The following is a 22,309-nucleotide window of genomic DNA, read 5'->3' on the forward strand; positions in this document are numbered from 1 at the left end:
TATAATTCAGATTGCATAGACGCTTTTATTTATCTTCCACCAAATTCCGACGGACGTTGCTGACGGTTAAGGGTTCTCGGGTAGCGCTCATGGTAAATAGGTGTTAATGCTGGCCATCTTCAACGGCGGGGTGTCCGGGGTATTCCTGCGACGATTCGGGGTGTGCCTCGTGAGGTTGTAAAGGACGGCCATCAGAGCGGACAATGTATTAAGTACCAGAGGGACACCATTCACGAGGGATTACCTTAAACGCACAACCAGCTCCTATTGTCTAAACTGATGGTTCAATCTAACTCCCGGCGCACTAACTGAATTCGCCATGCCGGAGGAGTTATCTTGACCGATTGGACATCAACGTTTGTTCGCGTACGCTATCGTCTCTCCTTACGAGATCTCGAGATCTCGATGACGCCGGACTTAGCAAACGAACCGGCGCGCGGCGATCCGGCTTAATCACGTTCGGCAAACCGATCGAGAGGCGGTCTTCTCATCATCCGCTTATCATCGGATTATTCGGATTATTATCGGAAAATGAGATCGTCGTTACATGGTCGTTTAAAATTCAAGAAGTCGTTACCGCTGGAAATATCGGTTATAGAGTTCCAGTTATTCTCTCTTAAGCACGATGGAGGATCTTGAAGAGGGCCGCCTGGTCGTTAAACAATTACGCGCGCTCGATTGGATGGCCATTGACGGTGCTTCGCGCAAACAGAATTCCTCCTTCGGCCCGTCGGATTTGAATTCGCCGGGCGAATCTAATCAAACATTTATGCTAAATCACGAAACAATCCACATGGAATCAGCAAATAAAAGGGCCGGTAGCCCCATTTCGCCGCCGCCCTTAAAGCCCTCGTCCGGTCATTTGACTCTCCTATTTACTCGTCCTCGGCGGACAAAAAGTTGATGGACATTCCGCGCCGGACAAAAGGCTTCGGATTGGTCTCGGAGCGAGAAAGAGCGGACGGCGGCCCTCTCTCACGGAGAGAGAGAGAGCCAACGGTATGTAAATTCTTAGGGTGGGGTCAGACGAAACACTGCTAGCTTTAGAGCACATTTGCATGCGCCGAGCATTTGCGGCGACAACCACGTTCGCCTAGGTTCTCCTGATTGCCCTCGTTTATTAAGATTAACTTTTCTCTCGGTGTAATCTCGGATCCGGGAGTACCTCTTGCCGGCGGTGTATCTCTCCGCCTTGTTGCGAATGTCGCCATTGTACGATCTACCATTTCGGCGAATCCACCATTGGGCAAAACGTTACGGGCAGTTCGGCGAGCGAGCAGAATAGCCGAATTACCGTAATGCGACGTAAGTTGGCCCACGTTCGACGAGTAGCGAGCGTTTTGTTAATGAAAAATAATTATTCGCAGACGGCGGTGAGCCGGCGGAATTTTACGAGCGCGTGGAACTAGTTATCGCGGTATACGACGGTATAAAGTGTAATGCCGAATGAGCACAAAAAGTGATCCTGGGTCCGCGGCTCTATTCCGGCAGCGGTGGCGGTGACGGTGGCGGTGGCGACGGTGGCTAGCATTATAAGCGCTGTAAAGGCTGCCGTCGTAATGGCTAGTTTTATGCGCACTTGCGTCGCGCGGCGCGGCGCTCCGGGACTTCTTGCATCATTAACGGGTAATAAGAAAATTGTGCGCAAGTAACCGTACAGCCGGCGTGACTGAGAGTAACAATTAAGCTCTGACATTATTATTTCCCATCCCGTCCCGGTCCTCTGCTTGGCGCGATACGCGCAATATGCACGCACGTTGGATATATATTAGCCGAGCATTAGGCGCATCTTTCGAGCGGCTTTTGACACACCGCTCCTTAAGATAATTGCCGAACACGTGTGTCTTACCGCGTCGTTAACTCTTGCCTCGATAATTGCACGGTGTATGCATCGCGAAGTGCATATTGAATACCGTCTATGACTTTATGCTCGTGAACCTTGAATCCCACTTGATGGTAGCTAATGTTCATAGTTTTTACGGGATGATCGCTTTCCTTTAAAGTGAATATAATATAGACTTTAAAACAGTAGCGAGAAAATAATTACGAACGATGCGTTGTTTTTTTGCGGAGTATAAACCTGTTTCGATTACGAGCTATTTCCATCGGTAGCATCGACATTAAACATTCATACTTTCCCTCTCTGCCTTCGCGAAACCTGAAGCTAATACTCGCCGCTAATTAGCATCGTAGGTGTATTCTGCCGCGATCAAATTTGATTACGTCCTCGAAGTTCGTTAAGCACTCTTTCCACGGAGCACGGAGCAGAGCGCGATCGCCGCTCGACCCTTCTAATCTGGGAAGTCACCCCGTTATATAATACAACGGTTGATTACATCGGGCGTAGTCACTACTCACACCCCCGCCGGCAAAAGTGGAGTCCGCGTCATTTATCAAACTCGATGCCACCCCCGCGGTCGCTCCGTCGCTCTCTCTCTCTCTCTCTCTCTTTCTTCCTTTCTCTCTTTCTCTATATGCCTGTGACATAAGCGTGATTTTCGCGACGCGATTGGTATTACCCGCCAAGCTCGTCGACGAGGATCGATCTACCGAATGATAGACGAACGGCGGAGGTCGACACCGGGGTGAGAGAGCGGGAGGATCCTTCCTCGAAACATCATCATTCCACTTCCGTGCGACTCGCTCGTACGCCGTGCTTGGAATTCGCACGCGACGATCGATCTCCGCGACGTAATGCGCCGCGAGACGGGGGAAATGGAGATTTCGTATGTGGATACGCCCGAGACTCCAAAACTTGTCCGAGTTCCTTAGAGGACGATGGATCTTCTTCGTCCTGTTTGATATCGAAATATCTTTTGCTGCAGTTGAACAACATTTTCGTTGAGAAAATAATGTTCTCTGATGTGAAATAGAGGCGAGTAATTTGTCGGTAGCATTTTCCACGGGCAATCAAACGTTGCGGAATATATGAACCATCTCCGAGGATTAAGTCGGAGTCAAGTCACGACGCGGTTATTAATCACGAGGATAATAGTTGAAGCTATACGCTGAAAGCGTTTCCAAACGTTTCGGCCCCTGGCGCGAATCCCCTCTGGATGATACGGTAACAAATCCATCTGAAAATCTCCGAGTACAAGTTCAATTACTCTCATACAGTTCGCTTATCATCCAGATTAAATCTGTGGATGCAATATCGAGATATTAAAACATATCAGATATAAAGCTTTATTCTCTGACAGTATAAATCCATCAAAAAAATTGGGCTAATACATACATATCAGATACATATTACTATAATTCTTTTATTTGATGGAATGAGCTTAACAGTCCGAAGGAAGCTATAATAGAGGCAAAGCTTTTAAAAATACGAAACCGATTATAGCGATTGCAAGCGTCATTCTCTAGCGACTCGTCGGAAACTCTCTCTCTCTCTCTCTCTCTCTCTCTCTCTCTCTCTCTCTCTCTCTCTTCCTGTTTCTCTTTCAGAACACGCGAATATCCGGGTTTTTGCCGAGGCCGAAGTTCGTAAGCGCATGAAACGACAGAGCCGCGCATCCGAATGTGTTTTAGCGCGGATCAAATGCATTACGCGTATTGCGCGCGGAGACCGCACGCATATACACGGAGCTTATATATAGGCTGCATGCGGAAAGGATTACTGTTCACCGGGGAAATTATTGGCGCGCTGCACCACGAAGAGCCTAAACCGGCCGCGACAGCGGTTACGCCGCCGCCGTCGAAACGGTTTAAACTGTCATTACCTGTCGATCAAAGAAAGCGGTTCTCCCTCCCTCCCTCTCCGATCGATGACCGTTCTCGTACGTCAGATTTTGCGGGGAACAATAGGCCGCGCGCGTAACAACCCCTTATCGAGGCTTAATAACGACTCTGCGCTGAATTTCGATTCTGCACGACGAAGTTTGGAAATTACGTCGGTACGTTTGATTGCACCCCGCATACGTAAACAGTCTCGGCGCGTAAACAACGCCTGCACTTCGCTACGCACGCAAATTGCATGCGGTATGAAAGTCATTCTCTCCTGGCTTCCTCGTAAAAGCAAAAAAAATTTCCATCTAGTTTCACAGGCTGAAAAATAGTATCAATCTTTTGTTTTAGAGAATCTATTGTCTCTAAATATTTTAATTTTAAGAATTCATTCGCACAAGCGCCGTGTCTTTTCGACATTTTCGGCAAAGAAGTAAAGAATCGTTGACGCTATTTGAAATATCGCAAATTTTATGAGAATCCAAGAGAAGCGCACATTTATTAAATTTTAAAATTTAAAAACACTATTTTTTGTCTCTCATTTTTCTTTATCTCGCTAGAAATGATTTATTTCTTTGGCTCGCGACACGGTTTGCTAACGGTTAGAGGTCGTTCTTAAGGAAGTCAAGCGGGAGAGAAGGGAGTAAAAAGCGGCGTGGAGTACCGTCGTAAAAATTGGTGAGCTCTCAACAGAGGGACCTCAAATGCCCTCGGGGAGGTGCTAAAATCTGAGGCATAAACACTGACCGCGACATAAAATGAGTCCCGAAGTATCGAATCGTCCTCTTGCCGCTTCTTTTCCCGTTCCTTCCCGCCCGTACCCCTGGCCGCATAAATCACTGCCGCCTTCGTATTTATATTCATAGGCGCGTTGAGGAAGATTGAAGAGCCGCGGGACCGCTGGGAGTTACTCGTAAAATCCGTTAGATTGTAAAATATTGTTGCGACGAACCGAAAGATCGTCTTCCGGCGGATACGGAAGGTTACGACTCGTTATTATATATGCCGGCAATCGTCGTCAGAGGTGCTTCCTTTTGAACATTGTGTGTATATCAAATTACAAGGTATGGTGAAGTGGCCTAATGATTTATCGCGGTGTATGATTGCGAGCAAACGTGAAAAGGGACAATTGTTCCTAACGACGACAGTATAGTATTATAGGCCGCTATTTTCTCATTCTTGCTTAATCTTCAACTCTGTTGCGTACGAGAGATTGCAACGCATCTGCCGTGGAAACATCGCGGATGTCCCTCGCTTCACGTAAATCATTATTACGGATAATAGTCGCTTTTGTACGAGAGACGTACAGATACGAGATTCCATTTCCTAATGGTTAACGACAACAATAAGGAAAAGGCGATTCGCGAAAAGCTGTAAAGTCTGTTTGGTACGCGTCATGCGGTACACCGCTGTATCTCTTATATAGGCCGTAAATATTTACCGCCGTCGTGCGGTAACGATATTTGACATACGATCTAAGAGGTCGATTACGGCGAAAAAGTGTCGTCGGCGGTGTTACGTCATCGAAACTGCAACAATGTATTCGCGGCGTTTAGGCGAGCGGGTGGCGAACGATGGCCATACCGCGCCGCGGGTCGTCTATAGCTGGAAACCGCAGCAGACTCGTATAACGCTCGTCTGGCGGAAGTCTACGAGGCGCGCGAGACGTCGATGAGTAATGCGACGTGAACGGCCAGTTATTAATCACTATGCGAGCCCAAGGAGTCGCGCCGGTATTTAACGGACGCACCTCCGACGCGCGAGCATGCTGTCTGAATATCGATCGTGCAGTCTTCCGCACGAAGCAGACACGCGTCTAATTGTTCGGTTACGTAACTGTTAACTGTTACTCATGATAAATGATCATTTTTCTAAGCATGAGAGAATATCTTTTCGTGTATATTACTCGGCGATTCTATTTCGAATGATCTCTTACTTTATGATGATTTTCCATTAGTCGGCCGCTCCTCCCGAACTTCCCGAAGGAGAAATTGACGAAGCCAACAAATAATTCAGAACATAACACAATTAATCGACCGTCTCCTATATTTGTGGAAACCGCTCTTTGTTTAGTGACTTTCCTCTTTCCTCTCGACGATACCTTGAAACGCTCTCTGAATTAGATATCTCGCATCTCGTGTCGATTGCGTAAGCGCGCGTTACTATAATAGGAGCTGTTGCCTAAGCGAGAGCGAACGGCGCGGCATCGCAGCGTAATTGTTGATTTTGAATTATGGATCGGTTTGCTAACCTTTCACGTTCGCAAATATCGCATTAACTTGAGTACGGCCCGAGGCACCATTCTGCCTTGATTAAGCGGTTTCCTGGCATTGTACCCCTCCGAGATGCCTCGTACGTATCACAGTCGGGTGGATGGCAACGGGTACCTATTACCTACTGCGGCGCGGATAGACGTTGCGCGAGATATCGCATCGACGTTTACAGACGTATATTAGACGTGCGCGATTGGCGAGCGAGGAGAGACGTCAATCCATTAACCCTTCCTTCGTCGATTCTCTCTCTGCCTATCATCCAGTTAATCGCGTGTATCGAAATTAGTTCGATTAGACGCACGGAACGTTCGCCGATGAACTCGCGTGATGGTAGTCGAGAAGAAGGAAAATAACACTCTAAATGTGGGGTGGCACGTGTTAGCGAGCCTCTATCAGCGCCCGAAGCAACCTTGAGGCCACACCGGGAGCGCCGACACGCCGCTCGATCGTAATTAACGCAGTATGGCGCTTTATTTATACCCGCAACGTACATTACGTGTCTCACGATATATCCACGCGCGCGTATATAATATGTACGAAGCGATGCGCGATCGGGGTCCGAGCGTAGACATCGGCACGTGTTACCGGGAATACGGGAGGGTTCGATCCTCCCTTGGTCGCCGTCCTCCTCACCGACGCCACCCGGCCGACCGTAAGGCAGCCGGGTGGTGGGGCTTGACAGTGACAGATGACCGCTGTCCAGAGTCCAATACGTATACCCACTGGACTAGCCGACAGTCCATAGTGCCTGGAAGCACCTCTGTAACATTCTCCGGGTACTGTCGCGCGCGCGCGCACACATCACGTGCGTGCTACAACGGCGTGCTATACGCTAGTAATTCGACGCCGCAACGGCCACGGATACACCGCGAAATGTCACGTACCTATCTCCCGACGACACAGGTCGCACCATTCATCGCCACTGACATTTTAACCCTCAACCCTTCTCGCTCTCGCTCGCGCAGCGAGAGCGCTCCGAATGTTAGCATTCTTTATGAAACGCGGACAGAGACACAACCATCGGGCTCATCGCGGATCACGGGTCACGTTCCGTCGAATGGAGATGCGGGCTATTCATGATGCTCGATGGTATTTTGGAAGACCTGATGCGTTCCGGCCCGGCATGGATATATATAATACCGGCGGCTTAATGGATATATCTGGAAAAAACGCGTTCCACACGCGCGCGATGATGCAACCCGAATGCGCGCATTCGGTCGCCGCGTATGAATCGAAATTCGCGCGGCGAAACCATTTTCGCCCTTGATTAAATGTATTATCCCTGGTATTCCGCTCTCCGCGCCCGCGTGTAATGAAACGCGGCATTCGGCCATTTCGGAGCTTCGATTTTGTGGCATCCGCGACTCTATTATGCACTACGTAGGTGCGGATACATTTTTCAGGAGGCGACAGTAAAAAAGCATTACCCCCGAATAATTGGTACACGTATGCACTGTCGCGCGCTATTGGCTTCTTTAATCACTTAACAGGAATATGCTTTTGATTTTTAATATTTTTTATCTTGAAAAATGTTATATAGATAAATTTGTTGAAAAAATAATAGAAAAAGAGCATTATAGAGCTTGTCGGTTTTTATCAATTTTTTCTTTCACGACTATTTTCCGTAATTGTTTAACATAAATGTTCCATTATCCGTATATTCACCATGGAAGAAGTTTAAAACCGTCTGTCATGTTATATAAATTCTCCTAAAAAAAAAAATACTTTTCACGATTATTTTTAGTATCTATATATCAAGCAGCATTAATTTTGCATCCATGAGTAATTGACAAAATGGGAAAACTTCGTATCTGCCTAGAGAATATACCCTGTACATGTCCATCAATATCATTAGCGAGAGAATTCGGCTGACCGTTTGCATTCGTGTGTAAGTAGCCGCGATTACTCTGCCGGAAACAATCGCGACACTCCATTCCGCGCGGGGCTAATCAATCAAATCCGAGCCGGACGCGAAACTTTTCCACGGTATCAGTCTGCGGATCCGGGCTTATCCTTCGTCCTTCGCTCAGAGAATCGGCCCCCTCCGGGCTGTGTATCTGCCCGGGGATGATACCCGGACTCGACTCGGAATTCCTCACGGCACTCAAGCGACCCTTGACTAATTACCGAGGGATGACTGGCATCTTCTCTCACTTATCTCTATAGCCTGCTCCCTTTCAATCGAATTACTTTTTCTAGGTATTCACTGGCGCGGCGCCCCAATTTTTTGGCTAATTGACCCGGCCGTCCTGCGCCGGGAGAAGGACAGGATCGAGATGCGAGACGGAGTGCAGCGGTCTAGTGCACATTTGTCTTGTCACCTCAGACAGATTGAATTCGTTGGTCCTCTGAGGAAGTAGCCGAGATCCTCCCGATGGTTGCCCGCGTTAACTTTTTCTCGAAGTCATCGCGAGTGATTCTCTATTTATCGGGAAAGCCGGAGGAAAAACAGTCGCAGGAGTTCTGCGACATTTTTCTTTCCTGCGCGCGACTCTTCTTTATAGCCGTCCGTTAGTGTCTTTCGTCTTGTACAAACGCGGCTAACTTAATCGCGACATTACGCGCGCCACCGAAGTTTGTTATGTCATCCTTTACTGCGTTCTTCCGCAGCTGCAGACAGAAATGAATTTTACGATCGCGTATTAGCGATTCCCGCTCTAAAGTGCCCTTTTATGCCGACTGCCGAAATTGCCCTAACCGCAGATCTTGTTTGTAGCCGAACGCGTTCCCCGTTCTTTTCTACCACGCGGTGCATGGTAGAAATGCTTCCTCCCCGCCTTAAGTCCTTCGAGGACTTTCAATTTAGCGTTTTACGATTGTTGATAATAAGGGTGAGGAGGACCCAGGTGGTGAGTTTCGCAGCCGATGCCGCTCCCGCATCCGTCGACCCCCCCCCGCCCCGCCCTTCCTCTCCCCCCTCCATCCGTAACGACGACTTCGCGCGACGGCGGCATCGAAGTGCCTTTTGCAAACAGCCCTAATGCCTGGTTACGACTTCGGTGCCTCGACGCGCGGCCCGGCCGCCTCGCCGAGCGTTCTTTATGATATTGCTGGATTAGACTGAAATATTTCACACTTGGAGATATCTTCCGTGCTTACGTTTTATGACAATGCGCGCCCGTCCGCCCGTCTCTCGCTTCCTTTCTTCCTTCCTTCCTTCCTTACCGCGAACTGTCGTAAACGTACTAACTAGATGCGTTCTCGTCTCGCGAGATTCTGTCTACCGAGATAGTGTCCCGGTTCTCCAGCTAATCTCCATTCGCAATTACATCTCCATTCGATGGCACTACCAGGGCTTGCGGGGATTCAGGGGTTTTGTTCGCGTTTTCTTACGTATAATTTTATTGCTATTTGTTCTCCGTATTATTTCACCTTAATTCGGAACAGCGGTCGATTATTAGAAAAGTTTTATATTTTTTTAATGATATATTCTTCTTTGGGTGAAAGCACATACGGTACGCATCACTTTTTAAAAATTCTTTTTATTCTATGTTATTTTTTTTATATTTATCGTATGTCGCATTAATATCGATATTTCTAATTTACACGTTGCGCTTTGAGAAATGAAACGTGTCAACGTATCCGCGCTATCTTGGAACGCGGTAATAAGCAGACGAGTTGCGCTTTCGATTGCCGACGGAAACCGAGGCGTGGTACGATAGTGATATGAATAATTGCGGTGACAACGAGGATAAATAATACATCGACCGACGTTATCTGCCGGCGATGAATTACGACTGCGCGAAACTTAGCCGCGGGCGAAGCAGCGAGTTGGTGCTTTAAGGGGTAGATCTTAATCTTCAGCTGGAACTGTGAAATGAGGGATCGTCTCGAGGTGACGAGGTCGAATTCCGACGAAAATCATCCGTTAGCCTCCCAATCTGATCTTGTCACGTATGTAATAAAGCGGAAAAGGGGGACACTTGGCGCTATTGATTAATCTTTTTTGCAAGAATAATTTTTGAAGAGCAAATACGTATGAATAATTTTTTACACAATCTCTGCGTATGTGTTTAAATATTTCAGAAATATTTCTATTTAGGGAAAACGAGTGAGGTTGATAGAACCGTCAAAGTAATCTCATTAAAATTTGATGCGGCAACGTCGATTTATTCTGTGTCGTATCCTTTTTCAATGTAAGCGGCATAAAAATAGCGTAATTTGATTGTTAAGCATTTAGCCTCTTAGGGACGAAAATACGGTTTTGACGCGACCGGTCGAACATCTATACGAGTGTTTTCGGGGTAGGATTTGAAAAATGTCGAATCCAATTTCCTTGATGATGTCCCCTAGGGAACAAGGGGCCGCCCTCGCTGCCAGTCCTCGACCCGGATGCGTTTTCGTCGCTTTCGCGCACTACCCCTCATCTCCCCGCCACAGTCAGCTGCTGAAAACAAATAGGGTAAGAGATAACTGGTTTCCATGACCGCTTTGGCGATCGAGCTTTCTTACGTCTCTACCCCTAAATTTAGAAAATTAACAGCTTGTCTAAAAGGGAGATCGAGTTACAGCCTTTCGATCCGGGAAGCTCGTATTTCTGTCGGAAAGGGCTCGTCGGTCTTACAAATAGCTGTCGAACGTGACAAACACAAGACACAATGTTTTTACTTCCAACCAGACATTCCACAAAGCATCTCTGTGTTTTCTTGTAAAACACGCGTTTTGATTGAAGTGCTTACATTCAATCCGAATGTAAGCTGGATATATATGATGTAAATCTACACACATTGTTAATAAAAATTCGGAAAAGAAAATTAGAAAAGTACTCAATTTGTCTCCGTTATCATCTCGTAGTATTTGTAATGGCGAAACATTTATATTCCGTGATTCAGTAGCCGTAAGCCGTACAATCAGCTGGCGGAATGTTGATAACTAATGCACGCTACAAATCGACTCCGCTGATCATTGGTCACGAAAGAGACCGTTGCACGACATGGCTTCGACATTGTGATACCTTGCCATTACATTACCACGATCAGCGCCGCCCGTATAATTACGGTAAATGGTCTGGCTCGCGCGCACCGTTCTCATCAGCGTCACTACGTGCTACAATTTAACCGTAAGGTCGCGAAATTATATCAACAAACCACCTGCACGAGCCGCCTTTCGAAATCGCGTGGCAGCGCGTGCATTGCAGCGAAACGTTGAATTAATGCCGCGGCCGTTATCGGATTCTAGATCTACTCGCGACCAAGGAACCTCACCGAGCGTGAACGTCAGTCATTATCGCGGCGATTGAAAAATTCCATGGACACGGCCGGCGACGTTTCCTCCCCGTCGCGGTTGCGATCGAACGAATGCTATAAACGTCGCTAATCTCGCACGTGTGTATAATTATTATTACAAGTACGAGGGAAACCCTCTGTATATACGTTGCTGTATACAATGCGGATTAATTAACGACGGTCGTGCTTAATCAGGGACAGTTCCCATCTCGGGGTCGTCATCGGTCTTCTGGCAGTTATGCGCGGCGATCGTTTGGAAGTCGCGCTAATTAAGATTCGCGCCGTAATATCTCGGGTGCGCTATGCCGCCGTCGTTGCTTTAAGCTCGCCGGAACTTGCGAGAAGACCCGAGTCGGGCCGGGCGTTTCTCCGTATACGCTCCGAGAAATGGGCTCATTTCGGCGACGAACTGCGCAAGATATATCGTAGCACATCCTGCCCGCAGGAATAATCCTCTGTGGCGTTCGCAGGAATTGCGTAACATTAAACTCCGCCCGTGAACTTAGCTCAGGGCCCAAGAGACGAACAATGAGGTGACAAATATCTTAGTCCATCGCAGCAACCCCTGCGGCGGCTGCTTCGTTTACTTAAGCCGGACATCGGTAACTTCCAGTAGGGTCCGGAGAACCCGCTTAAGCGTCTGGAGATCGGCGTGATACTACCAACGACGAAATATTTGAAGCTATAGCTCTTAATTAATTAATATGGAGCAATTAGAATTTCTAAACTTCTCTCTCGATTAAGTTAAACTTTAGCTCGTCTACAATATCACATTTTCAACGACGATTGATTTTCTTGTTATCCATCTTTCTCGGTTTTATTACTCAATATTCCTCTAGAATCTAGATTGTATCGTCTTAGCATGTCTATTTATGAGCAAGATGTATGTTTTGAATGCCAATACTAAATCATCATCCATGATGCTACGTTTGCTTTTATGTAGTATCTTTATGTCTGTTTTACTGCGACATGTCTCATCAGCGTAACCAACAGTTTGGAAAACGGCGATAGTTTCCCGCTTCCTCGACGTCAATCCATCTTGATCGACAACATCAGCGTACGCGGATACGTCTCGTGGAACACTATCTTCGACACGTGTCGGGGACGTGACTGGAGCCGACAATCACCATAGAGGCGGCGCGGCGGCGCGTATACCTAGTCGACGAAAGACAAAGAGATGCGCCGGCGGTAGCGTGACGAGGGCCCGGCGACGTTCATAAATAGCAATATCTGTCGGTTATCGAGAAGAGGCACGGTTCGGTAACGAGCCATCAGCGAGCCAGGGCCACATGGGTCCCCGATAATCCCGGGAAAAGGGGTTACGGAATACTCCTTCTCTCTCTCTCTCCCTCTCTTCCCCCGCGGAATGATTTGCGAAAATTTGAATCCCGCTGCCTCCTCTTGGCAACTCTCCCCGACGTAGAATCGTCTCCTCTCTGGTTTATCGTGGGTGCCGGCCTGCCTCTATTTATTCGACCATTCCCCGCCTCCTGTCCCGACTTGACAGTCGAACCCATCTGTACGTCGCCTCGTCCCTCGTCTATCTCTTTATACGCATTCTCCTCTCCCTTCTAATGATTTTCAAAAGACGTCTCAGTCGTGCACCGCGACTTAAGCCGTAAGAGCGACACGATGTTAATTAGAACGGCGTCTCGGGGCGCCGCGCACGGCCCCCAGGAGATGAGACTTAGTGACTTGACTTGATTTCGAGGTTTTAGGCCAGGTTTGAATTAGGGGTGGCTGCCTGCCTGCTTGCTTGCTTGCGTCGCGCCGGAGAGAAGAGGCGCCATAGGCCAGAGGCAACCGTCGCCGCCAAATCCCGTAGGAAGTTAGCGCGGATTATAGGGCGCATCCATCACTCGCTTCTTTCGTCTTCTGGCAAAGTCGCGCGGGATATTATTGTCCGTAATGCGCGTGACGTGGCGCTTGCCGATTCTTCCTGAACTCGCTGTTCTTCATGGTTTGCTTGGAAAATCGTTACGTTAGTATGAGAGAGATATCAACTTATTCTATTGCAGCGCTTATGGAAACATCAAGAGCAAAGATACTTGCTATAACTGTGTGTACTATACGGTAGATTGTATCTACTGTATAAATTCACATTTCTTAACATTGAAGTTTCTTGCAACTACAGTTTATAAAAGTATATCATTACGTTTATATATCATTATAAAGAGATTTATTAAATTATTATTTTATCTGAAATTTTATAAAGAAATGATGGGCATTACGATTGATAGCATTTTCAGAATTCTTATATACGTCCTATATCTTTTTATTTTGCTTTTAGATAATAAATAGGGATTAATAACTTTTAGCATTTTCAAAGTTTCTAAATAACATCGTACACGTAGTGTTTTAATAGGCAATATCCTATTCTTAAGAATTTAATTAAAATCGTTTTATATATCGCGAATCTCATCAAGAAGGATATGTAAGGGAGAATGCGAGGATTAAAATCATAGAAGCTTCCGGGCGCTGTTGAGTAGGTTGCAATAAACTGAATATCATATCTAGACGTTGTCTCGAAGTTTAAGAAAGTGTCGGAACTTTTCCCGGGATATTACCCGGAACCTTTCGAGAATTTTAGAATTTCACCAAGTTTCGACGACCGAGCGTGAAGTAACGACTTTCTCGCGGGGATGATATTGTCCCCGGCGGCTTCTCGGCTCGAGACGGGGAGCCGATCGAGAAGCTCCGCGTACGACAAATGCGAAAGCTTTGATCCTCTGTCGCCCGCCCGACTAAAATTCACACCGCGCTCGCCGAAATGACGCTCGGCTAATTGTTTCGTTCTGAAACTCCGGCGGCATTGTGTCGCACGATGATCGCTGACAGCCGATCGTCGACTCGTCTGTGCACGGTACACGAAAGAGAAGCTTGATCTCCTTTTAAAAAGGCATTAAACCCGCTCTCGCGCTCGGAGGGGCGCGATCACGGAATAATATCTCATGATTAAAGCGAAGCCCGTAGCGGACGAGTATCAGTCAGACTTAGCGAGACGATCTGTCAAGCCGCGCCACGAAAAGTCCGGGCTGGAAAATCTCAACCCTTTTACGCACGGTCACGTGACCTGACAGGCAGGGTACCCCCGGCACGTGGCCCGGGCTTGTGTTTTAGATACGCGTGTCAAGTCCCAAAACGTAACCTTCGTCTAACCGTTCTTCTCCGTGTGTTTTTCTTCGCATTTCCCTGATTTGTTATTTTTTTCAACATCGAGCTGCCACTTGCAGAAGGCGTGGCTGTCGTCGTATTCGTTTGCCGCGACGCCAACCGACCACGAGCGTGCTGTCTGAAGGTGTTGGGTAAATAAGAAAACTCAACTTTAAATTGAATCCAACACAATGCCACCGGAATTTCAGAGACACAAGCTCTTAAATATGTAATAATTTTATTGATTCGTTTCTCTAATATATTTTGAGATTGAGATTTGCTACGTAATTCATGGTAGTATGTTGTGGAAAAAGATTTAATAACAACCAACATATTATTAAATCTTTCTCCTTCCCGGCAATCAATTTGCTGACGAACATTCCGCATTCAGCTTGAGTAACTCGAATATTGCCCTTTGTCGAAGTTACGACCGCTGCGATACCGTAGAAGGATATACGAGGCACGAAGAAAGAACGAGCGGAATGGGAAGGGAGATTGGGCAACTCGTGGTCTCGACTAATTCTTTTTCTAACTCTCTTTTGCTTCTTTTGGTCCTCTTTCACAGTGACGTCACGGTGTCCAGCTCGTGTTCGGAATGGCGGAAGACGGCCACGTTAATGGCATCGTAAAAGTTAACGACAATGTTCCCTTACGATTTTCTACTATCCTTTCGTGCCTCCGTAGTTGCCCGCGTAGTCGCCTCCTTCTCAAAGAATCGCGTCTAAAATTATTGTCGCGGACATGGAATTAATTTCCGCCCTCGCTGCAGACGATTGAACTTCCGTGCCATTTGTACCGGATTTTGATCGTACGTTGGGATTAGAAAAACTTGTTCGACGCAATTCAAACATTTTGAGAGAAACTGATTTTATGGGGTTCGACGACCGAATTACGGTCCAGAATCGCGAATCCAGAATCTCGAGATTATCAAAAACTTCTTGTAACACTGGTAGACCATTACTTATCTAGACCATTTCCTGTCATACATTTACAGAATGTTGCAAAATATAATTTTCCAAAAATTTACAGAGTAAGAAAATAGAAAATAACATTTTCTTATAAATTGTTATAGCTCAATCTCTTGTCCTAAATAATATAAATTATATAAAAAATATTAAAGCTCCGCTAGTTTTGATTTATCTCCTTGCGGAAGATCCTACATTGAAAAACAAGACATAAACGTTTTTACATAATTATTCTCGGAGTGGTAAGATTACCGCTATTTCTCGATTGTATCGCGAACTCTCTATTCCAGGCGACGTAATTCCGCGACTAGGAATCTCCGGTAATTGGTAGGCCGCTTAGCATATTTCTGGTTCTAATCACAGACACCAGTCAGTAAGTAAGGGCGGTTTAAAGTCTTTGGTCGATCCCTCCGCCGCCCCGTCTTGCCACCCTCGTTGTACCGAGATAGGGGCTTAGGGGTGAGACCAATCTGCTTACAACCCCCTTAGCCCGAATAATTAACCGGGGGGCAGGAGAAAGAAAGAAAGGGAGAGAGAGAGAGAAAGAGAGAGAGAAAGGTCGGGGAATGCGCGCGTTTTTTGCCCGTGTCATTTATTACCGAGACCACCTTGTTCGTTAACTTCGCATTTGAATGTGAATGGGCGTCGAACGAGCGCAGGAAGACAGGTACGTAATGCGACGGGAAGCACGGTCGATCGATCTATCTTTCGGAATTTGTCACACCTTGGGCAAACACGATGAGAGGGTGATTGGTGCTTTTTTCCCGCGCTGTCGCGGCTTCGAGTCTTTTTTTTCTCTCTTTCTCTCTCTCTCTCTCTTCTTCCTTCGCGCCAGCAACAGCACCTGATTGTTCTCAGGTACGTTGGTACAGGCTCTTCCGTTAATTCGCCGTCATTAGTCACACGTCGAATTCGGCAGCCGGGAGCGACCGTGGAAAAATTTATTAACGCCCGTGCCCGGCGCTACCGGGTTTCGCGCACAAAAGTGCGTATTTGCATGCGAACGCCGCGGCTTTCATTTGCCTAAGCCGCGGAGATCCGAAACGGTCCGGGCTTCGTTGAGGCTGATTTCAAACGCCACGGTTGTGAATGGCCGTCGCGCGGGGTGACCGGATTAATGGCGATTTTGAATATTTAATTAATGAAAGTGCGCGATTCGCTGGACTATGGGTATTTATAGTCGTTTTTTTCGCGCGATTATGTTCCTTTTGTTTTATTCAGTACGCTTTCATCGCGTTATTTTCATGAGAAATGGGCGAAATTCGTCTGTAACTGCAGTACTTTAGATATGTCTGATAAGTGAGTTTTATTTGTAAATCATTTATAGACGTACTATTTTTTAGATACCATTTATTATTCAATATAATAGCAATTGTTAATTTATATACTTATAACGAGTTTTTAATATTTAATTTAATTTTCTATTCTTTCTATAGACATTATTTATATAAATTGATATAATGAGTGGCGCTCAAACAGCTCGTATTTTAATTCCGCGTGCAATGTGAATTCTCAGAATCTCTAAAAGTCTTTTATTCGTTGAACGGCGCTCGAGGAGGAGATTAAGGGCTGCCGCTGCAATTATCTCGATTTGTCAAGTGAGTGGATTATCACGCGAGGTCACTGGAACGTTACTTTTAATAACGAGGGTCGTTAGGCCTATGATAAATTTCGCGGGCGACCGCCTGCTTCGCGCTTGGTTTGCCGGCAGATGAGAATCTTCAATAGGAATTCATTTAATCTTTGACACGATATTAATTAATAACGGGCTAAAGATAGTATCTCGATGTGATACTTGCGAAGGGTCTCGATCGCAATAAACGGGTCTTTGATGTATTCATTCGCATTACATAAATAGCAAGTGTATATTGCAAACATATAATATATTACACCTAATTATATCATTTATATACACAGTATGTATGCAAATATTAATTTTATACATGTTGTAAAATTATATACGAGTAATAAATAAGCGATTAGCTGCAAGAAACAAAATAAGATTGTAAAATGAATAATATGAACGTAACGTAAACATGTGACTTTCACAATAACTCGTGAAAATAACCTAACCGGTTTCGAAACAACTTTGTTTACAGGTACGCGTGAGTTGCGGAACAGCCGGATCCTCACGCAGGCTTTTCCGATACGTGACAACGTCAATTGACAAAAAAGACAGCTCCACCGGCGCGGCGCTACCCTTGACAACGATCGTTAACTCTTGTTCTGCGATGACCTCGAGCCATTTGCGCTTTAGCCGTCGCGTCGCCCGTGCACGCCGACTGAGTAAGTACAATCGTTTTTAGACCATACTGTATAAACCCCACGGGCGGAAAGGGGTTAGGGAAGATCATTATCAGAGGCTTAACCACGCGAGAATTTTTAATCAGAGGGTGCGCACCCCTTGGGATAATACCGTTGCTGTCGATAAACGCGGAACAATTGTCCTTCGGTTGTATTTAATGCGGGATCGCCACGCAAACCGTCGACGGACAATACTTGCGCGATCGACGCTTTTCGAGTAGGTGCTACCCCATAGGATTACCCGGTACAGGCCCAGTCATCGAAACCATGTGGTGACATTAGAAGCGCGCAGTGTTACGAGTTACCACTTCGCATTAGATTCCTCGCCGGCACGAATGGCACGATTAAAATATTTTAAATACACCGAGCGCGAGATCCCACTATTTCTCCGTGCCTGTTTTAATCAGCGCGAAAATTATGCCGTTGGCTATTTCGGCGCCAGTATTACTTCGCGACACGCAATTAGTGAGGTCACGTGTCTCGTATAATGACAATATAAAGCATGCTCTGTGTGACATAAATTAGTCAAGTAATCGCACGATTCTCGAGAAAATGACGTTAACGAATAATTTATAACATTAGAATCGCTCAATATTAAGCTTCTCAGGCGTAACTCCTGCGCGTTCGACTCGGCTTTGACTCCCGAAACTCCCGAAAGCACTAAACTAAACGAACCGTGTATAGAATTCAGCTCCTGGGAGAGCACTGATTAGCATCATCTTAAGGTCGTATACGGCGCCGTAAGTGTCCCGTGTCCCTTTGGCATTCATATGCAAAACTGACCAGATAGTGACCGCCGATTTACATAACGTTAGATTGACCGTGATTTCATTTAACTGAGGGTTCCGCTTCTGCATACGCCAGTAGCTACGACGGAGAGCTTTCTCCGAGACGCTGGCCTGAGGAAATTCATGCAAAGTGACATCTTGAGAACGTACCTCGAGCAACCTTGTAATCGAAATTCCGAACACCCCATGTATTCGCTCCCCGAATCACGCGATCCTAATTACGTTTGGTATATCACAACACGTTTCGTATACAATGTGCTCTCGAATGTGACGGGGAGATAATATATATCGCTTAATATATATATCGAGAAATATGTACGCGATAATTTCCATTTATGTATATATAAATCACCGCGGAACGAATACGTGCGATATTCACGCGCGGTATTACTTACATCGTTTACTCGCTAATGGCGTGCAGCAACCTTAAAACTTCGATTTGCAGTCGCATTTGTCACCTCAGGATTAACGTTGTGGAAGGGTTAAACCTTTTATCGCTCATGTAAACGGTGGATTCGTAGACGGCCGTATCTTTCGTATCGAGAAAATCAATACCTACACGTCCGGAATACTTGGTTTAATATGCTTATACTCCGCTGGCGGAATCGCGGAGCCGTGAAACATGGTATTAACGGATACACCGATCCCTGATGGTAACAAATGATAGGAACCTTAATGATCCGAGCACGAATACGCTCGTCTATATCTATATATACATCGAACGTCTCGACATGAGTGGAATCCACGCTTGTCCTTTTGATTGATTGCCTTTGTCACTTAGCCACCATGAAAGGCTTTCGTGCGATCGTATCTTTTAATTACGAACTTAATTATCTTTCGCGTTTGCCAGCTTTTCTGTATTCGCGCGGCGCGGCGGCGAGAGAAATAGGGTTCGTATTTAAAGTCTTATTCCCTACGGATCGCAAGAGTCTGCAGTATCGTATTGAGTTCTGGCGGGTAGACTTTTATGTACAGGGTGTAATAAAATTTGATATTTACACGCGAATAATTGTACCGTTGTAAAATGCTTGAGACAACAGTATCGCAGCGGAATACGTTTTACAACGAGAAAAATACAATAAGTCTGGTAGTATATTCAGTGCGACAAGTATTTGCTTCACGTACACATATTATTGAACGTTATGTAGGAACACTGTGTATACTAACGGAGCATCATAGGTATATCCAGGGTGTATGGGATACGGGTTACTAAGGCCCCCATAATGACCGCTGCAATCCTGCCCCCGCACACAATCCCATAATTAAATCCGTTAATCAAGGCTTACGGTTCGGACTGACCCTATCGACTTGGTTTATTGTGATCTGTGTAATCTATGGTAAATTAAGACGTACCGTCGTCGCACATCTCGTTTGCGTAACTAGAACTTCACCCGCTATTAATTTATCGGCAGCATTACTTCAACGGGATTGTGATAATTCGACGTAATTATAATCTCGGTATTACATTTGAACCACATGATATCGCACGTCATTGCTTCAAGAATATTTTATAATACACGGTAAATATATAGGATTATATATATATTTTATATTTACATCAGTGTAATCTTATTTTCAAGCCCAAAGACACGTATATACTTATGCAATTCTATTTGAAACTACTTCGAAAACTGCTAATTAAAGCTTGAGCCTCACGATTGTGCTAATTATCTGAAGACGACGTACCAAAGTATATTTTGCAACAACTCGTACTCGGCGAGAGTTTCGAAAGGATTGCGGAGCTCTTTAGCAGAAAACTGAGGGCGTACTCCGTAGCGAGTAAGTGATCTTTCATAACGAAGGCGCATCGCGCCAAAGTCCTTCCATCTTCAGATTCGCCTTAAAATTAATTGTCCGGCTTATCTCTCCGCCTCGCTTCCTCGTCTCGCGCTTTATTGCTCCGAACGAGAGACGAGAAGAGACGAGGTTTAGCATCGATCGTGGATGCCCATGGAGGAGAGACCTCTCACAGCGAGCCATCCTCTCTATTTCGCTCTTTCTCCTATTTCGCCCTTGTCTCTCCGACATTTCGTTGGCTTTGAAATGACAGAAGTCAAGTAGAGCGAAATACGGAGAACGCGGTTGAAGTGTAATTGGCACTGGAGTGTACTCGTCTTGGTTCATTAGAGAAAATATCTTCCCCATTGTCGAGGGGCTTACGTATAGCCTCCGAATATCTCTTGTCCCTCTCTCTTCATCTCCCTTCTTTTCGTTGTCCGCCGTTTTTCCGCCGTCGGATATATTCCGTCGCTCTTGCCGCTTGCTTATGGAGATAGAATTATTTTTCTGTTTTCGAGTGGATATAACGGTCACTCGATGCAACCGCCCCTCGGGTAGGACCTCTTCTGCGCTACGCTGCGCAGGCTTATTGTGAAACGTGAAAACGTAGAAAAGCTTGTGACAGTCTAATCTTCTCGAGTGTCCCGGAGACGAATAGACCCTAATTCTCGAGTGATCTCGAAGGGAATTGACCGGGGTGAGTGTCCGACTTTCAATCCCGGATTTTATATTTCGCGTTTCTTTCTGTTATCCGTTTCCATCTATTTTGGCTATTTATTGAGCTGAACTCTCATCCTTTACAGCACGAACAGATTGACCTATCGCATACAAGAGATTTATTTTTATTAAAAATATTTGCATTATATGCAAATTTTCTCAGTGAACTTGAGTTTTTGTCATTGGATACGTATATGCGAAATACTATAATCGTTCGATATGAATAAGCACAGGCCAACTGGCACATCAGGGTGAGATATTCTCTAACCGCAACTTTGCCACTCAATGATTGCGCGACCCCAGAGGTCTTCGAGTACGCGCTGTACAATGAAAACGCACGTTTAATGACCACCATGTTTCGCCAACAGCTTATTAACTGTGAAACGTTTCTGCACGCATCTCCCTCGGAAATTTGTTTACGTCTGACCGTACGACAATGCTGCACGCTGTAAGCGCACAGCCAACGAAATGAAAGGGCGTGCGAGAGAGGTAGCGAAAGAAGAACGAGAGAGAGAGAGAGAGAGAGAGAGAGAGAGAGAGAGAGAGAGAGAGAGAGAGAGAGAGAGAGAGAGAGAGAGAGAGAGAGAGAGAGAGAGAGAGAGAGACGTATGCTGCGGCACACTTTTCGAGAGAGCCTCTGCGAGCTGTCGAGATGGAAAGCAGAAATATACGGGCCCGCTTTGTGCGCAAGTGGAGTGTGCACATGTAAGAGGTCTTCACGGGGACGAGTGCTTGCTTCCACATACCTGATGCGTACTTCAGTTCCGCGAAAGCACCTGTTGAAGCCCACGAGCTTTCAAACTTCGTACGTTCACTTCCATGCCGATTCCATGCTACTTGTTCCGCATCGGGAAGAACGATCCGGTCAAACAGTGATTCGCTCATTCGGGTTATCAGATAGAACTCGCGTCGATTCGAGTACGCAGAGGTAGAATGTTCTCTGCGGCGATAATGTGGCGTGTTTAATTAATTTAAAATATTTCTCGACAGAATTATAATTTTCTGAGTTTTGACCATGCAAAAACGTTTTATTTTGAAACGTTGGAGAATGCAGAAGAAAATATAAAATAATGAAATTTTCAAGCAACTAAAATTATTTTTATTTTTGACGACGAATGTTGTTCTGCACGTTAAACGCGCAAACCCTTTATATGTAGAACGAACAAATATCTCGTCGGTTAGGCTCCCTCGTTTATGTTCCACGGTCCCCTCGACATGAGCGTATCCATATCGCGCGGCACGAGAGGCTGGCAGGCGCTCTCGTAAGAGGCGAGAGAGACTCTGATTATTTATAATCAGCCGGAGGCACCTGCCGAACGGCGTTCCCATGCGCCCTGAAATAGCGCCGGTGCCACGAAGGGTCACCCGCGTTCGATAAA

The 22,309-nt window shown here is 46.0% G+C and overlaps 1 long non-coding RNA gene across 1 annotated transcript in view; it reads right to left on the reverse strand.

Annotated features, from left to right (window-relative positions):
• The window catches only part of LOC143905943 (uncharacterized), a 63,192-nt gene that overhangs the window by 1,010 nt on the left and 39,873 nt on the right, over positions 1-22,309 (reverse strand). The gene's annotated exons all lie outside the window — the stretch shown is intronic.

The sequence above is a fragment of the Temnothorax americanus genome, unplaced genomic scaffold (genome assembly GCF_048541705.1).
Source record: "Temnothorax americanus isolate GAGA-0224 unplaced genomic scaffold, ASM4854170v1 Scaffold7, whole genome shotgun sequence".
Taxonomy (NCBI): Eukaryota; Metazoa; Arthropoda; class Insecta; order Hymenoptera; family Formicidae; genus Temnothorax; species Temnothorax americanus.